The 6459-nt window shown below is 44.8% G+C and overlaps 1 long non-coding RNA gene across 2 annotated transcripts; it reads right to left on the bottom strand.

Annotated features, from left to right (window-relative positions):
* Window positions 1–935: 935 nt before the first annotated feature.
* On the bottom strand, window positions 936–4704 carry LOC140850594 (uncharacterized). Of its 2 annotated transcripts, none has more exons than XR_012133535.1 (3): window positions 4551–4704; window positions 1993–2102; window positions 936–1888 (listed from the first exon to the last, which is right to left on the bottom strand). It is a non-coding gene; the product is annotated as an uncharacterized lncRNA (long non-coding RNA). The 2 variants fall into 2 exon arrangements; XR_012133534.1 differs by having other exon boundaries at window positions 4585–4693.
* Window positions 4705–6459: the final 1755 nt, after the last annotated feature.

Genomic DNA, 6459 nt, shown 5'->3' with positions numbered 1-6459 from the left:
GAGTCTGGACATGTTAGAGATACTAGAATAAGAAAAATCAGCTGTATTGTTTTTCAACTGAAATAAACCGGTGAGGGGAAAATGATAGAATGATATGAAACAAATGTTCAAACAATATGGGAAACAGTCACCTTGGAAACAAATGTGGGATGTAATGTCACCAAGGAGAGCACTGGGCGGTCACCATGGGCCCCAGTGGAAGTGAAGCATCTGCTGTCTGCAGAGCCCAGCTGGTTCTCCCGGCTTTGCTAAGGTGATGAGCCCCCTTGACTCTTAGAATGTCTACAGTGAGAGGCAAAGCGAGGGGGCCAGGAAAACAGCCTCAGGGACCTGGCCGCGTGGCTGAGGCTGAACTGGCTGAGAGAGCAGTTGTGGGCTGCCTCCCCAGGCCAGAGAGTCATCGTGCAGGGCCCCGGGCCTCCTTACAGATGGGAATAGGTATCTCTTAGGAAGCATGCTATTTTATGCTGCCCACATTTTCTTTACTAGGTTTAATAAATTCTCAGTGAAAATGCTAGCATATCTGTGGTGCAAACCAAACAAAGAAAAGGGTCTGTTATTAAAAAATAATAATAATTAAAGGGATGTCCCATATGGAGGGGGAAGGATCTGGGGTTGCACCAGGAATTAGATGGAAACTCCAAGCAGAAGAAAGATGCAGGACGCAGAGGGATGATTCCTTTTGAGCATCTTCAGCAAGAACTTGTTCTGGAGCTCATCTTCCTTGAGCCGTTAGGAGTCCGGGGTTTGTATTTTGAAGAAGAGACCACTCCCTAGGGTTTCTCCCATGTGTTTGCTTGTCATACCCCTCTGGCTTTGTGTGAGTGTGTGTGTGTGATTTATATTTAAATGTGCATGTACTTCAGCTCATCATTTTTTCATATTATTTTATTTTCCATTGTTTAACCAGAGAGTATGCAAGAAGCCATATGCAAAGATTTCATCACTGTTATAGTAGCAAAATATCTGTAAACAAGTTAAATATTTAATAAGAGAAAGTTCACATGAATAATAGCAGCCACATTGGTTTGATGAACTATTATGTACTGATTAAAATAAAAAATTTAAGTATTACATATACCCATACATGCATCTATATTTACATGTTCATTTACATGTGTTTCTAATCCATCTAAGTCTGGAACAAAAAATAGAAAATACACACAGATGTTATCTGTATCTTGGCACTCTAGTGATTTTCACTTTTTATTTTTCACTTATTTTCTGAATTTTCAACAATGAATGCATTTGAAATGAAAATAGCTTTATTTTTTCTAATTATACATATAATGAATGCTCTGTAATCTCAAATAACTGAAACAATCAAAATAAGTGGAATCATCTGCAATTTTGCTACATATGTTAGTGGGATTCTGTTTATCTTCACAGTTTGCCTTCATTGTCCTTATGCATATGCATAAAATGTGCTTATAAGCACAAACCCACACATGCACTTATAGGATAAGGAGTTCAGTATGCAGGGTTTTAAAATAGTTTTTGTTTGTCTCACTAATTGAAATATCACAGGTATCATTCTCTTTGAATAAGTACAGGTCTAGTCCATTGTTTTAATGAGCTGGTTTGTGCTGCATTTTATGGATAAATAACGCATTATCACATGTATGTGTCCAAGCTTCTAATTTCCTAGAAGTAGAAAAACATGTTAAAAGAAATGGAGATTTTTAAGGCTCTTTATGGAACTTTCAGGTTACTTTCCACAAAGATGAAACAATGTATGTTCCTACTATCAATGTTTAGGACTATCTCTATATAATTTCTTTTAAATTTTGGTTAATTTAGCTATTGTAAATATTGTGTCTGGCCTTAGCTGGCCCTCACAGTACAAATCCAGTCCAGAGCCCAGGATGAAGGAGGAGAGGAGACTCTTCTGAAAAGGAAAAACATTAATTCAAATGATTAGCATGTCAAGCCCTCATAAACAACTGATTTCTAAATGTCAAGAACAAAATATAGAGATCCAAAATATCATACCTTGAGAGTATATAAGAAACAGATTTTGTGGGTGTCATCCAGTTCCAGCAGAGAGTCACACTGTATCTCTCATCTCTTTGTTGTGGCATCTTTTGCCCATTGAAAATGAGCTACAAATATTCAATTAGAATAAATTTTCAGCACAATTTTTCCTTCTCATTATGCATGCCCAAAGTATTGCTTCTGACTGCATACCTACTTTGCAAAACATCTCTGTTATCTTTGTATTCACACACAGATGTTGATTTTGCTATCACAACTAGACATAATATTATGGTTTTTCACTTTACAAAAACTCATGAAAATAGTCAAGCTCAACACATGCCAAAGGATATGTAGGTAAATCATGTGTGTGCCTGTGCATACTTATGGTGGAGGCACAGGGAAGGATAAGGCCAAGAAAGAAATCTGAATGTTGATGGAATCCTCTGAAGCTATATCCACTGTCAGGACTCAGATGTGCCCTGTGGTCATCCTAGTCCTGGGAACTGACTGATGCTCATAGTGTTTCTGTGGGGCAGGCAGATAAGTGACATTCTTCTAAAGTTAGGGCTTAGGAGAATCAGCCACAGGTGGGAGGGACCCCACCACCCCCTCTTTTGGTTCCCAGCCCATGGTCCTTCCTTCCATGCTGTGCTTTGCCCTCTAGCGGTCCCAATCTCTGTTCCTCCTGTGCCCAATACCCGAGGCACTAATGGAATTTGGCAGGTATTAGCCAAGAAAGGCGAGTCTGGTACTTTCCTGCATCCTACTCTGGTGCCTCCCTGTGGTTTGTGTGCCTGATCCCTTGAAGCCACTGGATTATGGCCCTTCTGGTCATGATTCCCTGGCATCTCTCCCTGGGAGGGGCCCGGAGCTCAGAGGACACCATCTGTGGGTGTTCCGGGCATACCTCTCTCCTACCCATGCTGGGCTCATTGCCCATCCTGACCTGGTTTCTTTGTCTTCCTGCAGTGAGCCTCCGCCGTGCTCACTGCTGTGGCCAACTAACAAGACCTGGGCATGGGAAGCATTACCAAAGCCCAGAAACATCAACGTTAGACAAGCTCACAGATCCTGAATATAATTTGCTCCTTGGAGACAGTTTTGGGGAAGATTTCAGTTCAGAATCACCCTTTCTGTGGTCCAGTTTGGTATCTGTTCAGGTCTCTTCCAGTCTTGCCTGTCAAAATGGCTCCTGGCTTTCATCTCTGAAGCCAGCTGGGCACCATAAACAAGAAATCACTCAACCAAGCAGCAAGCATTGGCATGCTCTCAGTGGCACTGACTTTCACCTAGAAATCTTACCTCTGGCAAAACTAACTCTTGAGGTCAGCCCCAAATTATTCATTTGTAGAAAATAACTTGACAGAAAACGCCCTGGGCCCACTCTGTTCTGTTTGCAATGGGCATGTCAGAGCGCCGTCGTCTCAGAATTCCCCAGAGGAGACTGTTGCTGCAGACTCCTCAGAGCTCGGGACCCAGAATGAACTTGTCCTGAAATCCTCAAGTCTCTGTGTCCTCCACCTCCCCTGCCTTTTTGTCTGAAAGGCCTGCTCAGGGAGTCCTTGGCTTTGTTGGCCCTCTCTGTGCACACCATAGGCAGGAGCTTCTGCCAGCTGCTTCCTCCTGAAACTGTCCAGGTCACCCAAGAGTCTCCTCAGGACAACCCCACTCCCCTTCTCACCTCAGCCCTTGCTTTGCCCACTTTCTACAAAGCATAGCCCATGTGTGGGAGAAGCTCACCAGATCCCTTGACAGACAGATGGACCTCAATAATGTAACTGGGGGGATACTGGATGAATCCCCACCACTTAGAGGGAATCTTTAGTTTAGCTGTAAAGAAATGCAAATGAATTTCAGATGCATCACTTGACTTGGAATTTAGGCCCACCTAAATCTTGGCACCATAGTTATTTCTTTCAAGATGTAATCTCACTTTCCACTCTCACCATAAATTCCTTATGATTCATCACACTGGGTGATGTGGCAGGCAGAATAGTACCCGCAAAGATGTCCATGTCCCAGACCTTGGAAACTGTGCCTATGCTATCTTCATGGCAAAAGAGACTTGAAGGTGGGTAAAGGACTGTGGAGGGGGAGATTGTCTGGATCTCCTAGTGGGTCCAGTGTCATGGCACGGGTCCTGAAACTGGAGAACCCCCTGGCCGTAGTCAGAGAGAGATGTGCTGATGGAGCAGGGTCAGGGGAACAGGGTCAAAGGTGAATCTTTACATGCTTTGAAGATGGAGAAGGGGCCCCCGGCCTCCAGGCATCCTCTAGACACTGGAAATGGATCCAAGTGAGGAAATAGGTCTTAGAGTCTCCAGAAGAAGGATAACAAATCTATGTAGGGAAGCCACTCAGTGTGTGGTGACTTGTGTTGGCAGCATTGACACTGGAGACAGGGGAGATGGACTGGATGTCATTTCTCGGGTTCAGGCTGGTTTCCAATGCGCCATGTCCCCATCCTTACTGCAAGTGTGTCCCCCTGCTTGTGGGGCTGTCATGCTCCTCCCACCGGCCTCCTTTTTGGATCTAGAGCTCAGGGCGTGTAGCTGTCTTCCAGCTTGACTTACCCCGGCTGCACAGAGGCTTTTTGGAAGTGCCTACCTCCAGCGAAGAGAGGCCCTTTCTTGCTTCTCTCGGTCAGTCCAGCAGCAGGAATGCAATATGGGTTATTCTAACATTGCTTCTTTATCGTGTTCTCTCCAGAAGTTGAAAGCTCCTTTTATTTTGTAGAAATAGAGCAAGATGGGACTTTAAGTCCAGAATAACATATCCCAAGTAGCTGGTTACATAGCATTGCTCAAGAGATACATTAGCTAATGTGGAAAAAATTTACTACTCACTCTGGTGATTGTTTTCTCATAGTGCATTAGCTTTTGCTGCTCTGAAGGCTGACTAGGCTTGTAGAAGAAATGTGCCTAGAGCCCCTTAGAATGAATTTCAAATGCATCACCTGACTTGGAATTTAGGCCCACCTAAATCTCATCCTAAGACACATGAAAAAATCTGACTGTTTTCCTAGGGCATATTTGTGGTATTTATGGGTAGAAAAATAGAAATATAGAAATTTCATATATGCAGTTTCCCCACATAGCCTCTCCAGAAGGGGAAAGCTGCATTTAATAAATGGAAATAAATCAGCTTTCCAGAGGACACAGGTCTAAGCAGGTCTCTGGGTACTAAATGTGATTTGTGCTTTCTAATGGGAACCTTATTCTAATCCCCAACTCATTTGAAATTTACAGTGAGCTGCTCTGTTGACAAATAGCTCAGATTTCACCACTGATGAGATCAATGGCCAGCAAAGCCACTGTGCAGGCCCCGCAGATTTCACCAGCTTTCACTCTGCAGGTATTTGCATTACCTGAAGCCAGCTGTCTGAGTCCCTCCTCCACCTCTCCCATCGGAGCCCAGGGACCACAGTGGCAGCAAACTCAGGCCCCAGTTGCTCTGCAAGTGCAAGATGCCAGCCCAGAGCCCTCCGCCACGGCTGTGTGCACACCTGGAGCTAGCCCGGCCATCTTCACACAGACAGGCTGCTGGTCTGATGCCCACCACTAGCCTTCACTGCAGTGTGCATGCCCAGGGAGCCAGTGTGCAGCCGTGGGAGAGCACACTGACATCAAGGGCCCCTACAGCTACCTCTGAGCCTGCAGGGACTCAGGAGCTTGCTGCCCGCCCCAGCTTGCCACTGTGTGTGTGTGTCTGCAGCTGGCCACTGCCACTCCATGGCTACTGCAGCTGGCCCCTGCAGGTAAGTGTGTGCACACTGCTGGCTCCAGCTACCACCAGTGCCTGCCTTGAGGCATAGCCACGGGACCTGGGGGTGCTGGTAAGGAGCCCCTGCTGTAGACACACCTTGGTGCTTTCCAAGGCCCACAGTTGTCAGTGTTGTGGACTCCCGTGGCTGAGTCAGAGAGACATCACACTGCCTTGGAACTGGTGCCACCACAGGCCCCCACACTTGGTGTCCTGCTCCACTGGACCTGGCTTCACAGCAGGCTCCAGGGTGCTCCCACCCACAGGCATAAGTCTTCCCTTCCTGAAGTCAGCACATAGTCTTTGCCTTGCAAAGCTGTTCTTCAGAAACTAAGGTGAGATAAAAATTTTCCCTAATAGACAAAAGCTGAGGGAATTCATTACCACTAAAACTGCCCTACAAGAAATACTGACAGGAGTTCTTCAAGGTGAAATGAGAGGATACTAATTAGTCACATGAAAGCATGTGAAATATACAACACCCAGGTAAAAGTAGATATGCAATCAGATTCACAATACTTTGACACTCTAATATGGGGGTATAAACCCTAGTGCAAAAGTTAATAGAAATACTAAAAATAGCAATAGCTTCAACAGCTTGTTACTGGATACACAATATAACGTGATGTGAACTGTGACATTAATGACATGAAATGTCAGGGGGAGTGAAGGATAGAGTTTTTGTTTTTGTATCCAATGGAATTTAAATTGTTATCAGCA

The sequence above is a fragment of the Manis javanica genome, chromosome 7 (genome assembly GCF_040802235.1).
Source record: "Manis javanica isolate MJ-LG chromosome 7, MJ_LKY, whole genome shotgun sequence".
NCBI classification, from domain to species: Eukaryota; Metazoa; Chordata; class Mammalia; order Pholidota; family Manidae; genus Manis; species Manis javanica.
The sequence above is the reverse complement of the archived record's forward strand: the minus strand, read 5'-3'. Positions and strand labels throughout refer to the sequence as shown.